The 642-nt window shown below is 31.2% G+C and overlaps 1 protein-coding gene across 1 annotated transcript in view; it reads right to left on the reverse strand.

Annotated features, from left to right (window-relative positions):
• The window catches only part of LOC119582189, a gene marked incomplete at its 3' end in the record, with an annotated part of 38,718 nt that overhangs the window by 324 nt on the left and 37,752 nt on the right, over positions 1–642 (reverse strand).

Consider the following 642-nt stretch of genomic DNA (forward strand, 5'->3'; position numbering starts at 1 on the left):
TAACAAGGCATAGTGGAGAGGGGGATATTTAGCGATAAGGGCGAGGATATGATGATGGTAATTCAGTGATGATTTTTCATAATAAAATAAGGTGATAATGATAGCAGTGTTGATTATCATCAAGAAATGGTGGTGGTGATGAAGCGTTAACTATTATAAACATTGTTGCTACAACAATAAAAACACTGAAATATTAGAATAAATAAAAGCGAAACAGTGATGAGCATAATTATAGCTGTTATGATGACGACGGTTGCAATTATTAAAAAATATGTGATGTATTACAATTATGCTATTTTCTTTCTTTTTTCTGGAGATATTACATATAATACATCTTCTTATGCTATGAGACGATGCAATAAAAAAATGATGATGGAGGAAGTGAATGATGATGAAGGAAGTGCCCCAATTGAAATAAAATAACAAAATCCAGACACAAAAAGGACAATTGATGACACTGATTGTAGCAAAATGAAACGGGTCATAAAATATTCTGTTATAAATATTCATTTTTACGTGATTCATGTACAGGGATTTAGATCCCCGGGATTATCAACTCAAATACTTTATGTTGTGCGAATAATAACAAACAAATTGAGCATTTGATCCCTGTCATTAATCACCAAAATTAAACTAATGACA

The sequence above is a fragment of the Penaeus monodon genome, chromosome 15 (assembly GCF_015228065.2).
Source record: "Penaeus monodon isolate SGIC_2016 chromosome 15, NSTDA_Pmon_1, whole genome shotgun sequence".
Classification (NCBI taxonomy): Eukaryota; Metazoa; Arthropoda; class Malacostraca; order Decapoda; family Penaeidae; genus Penaeus; species Penaeus monodon.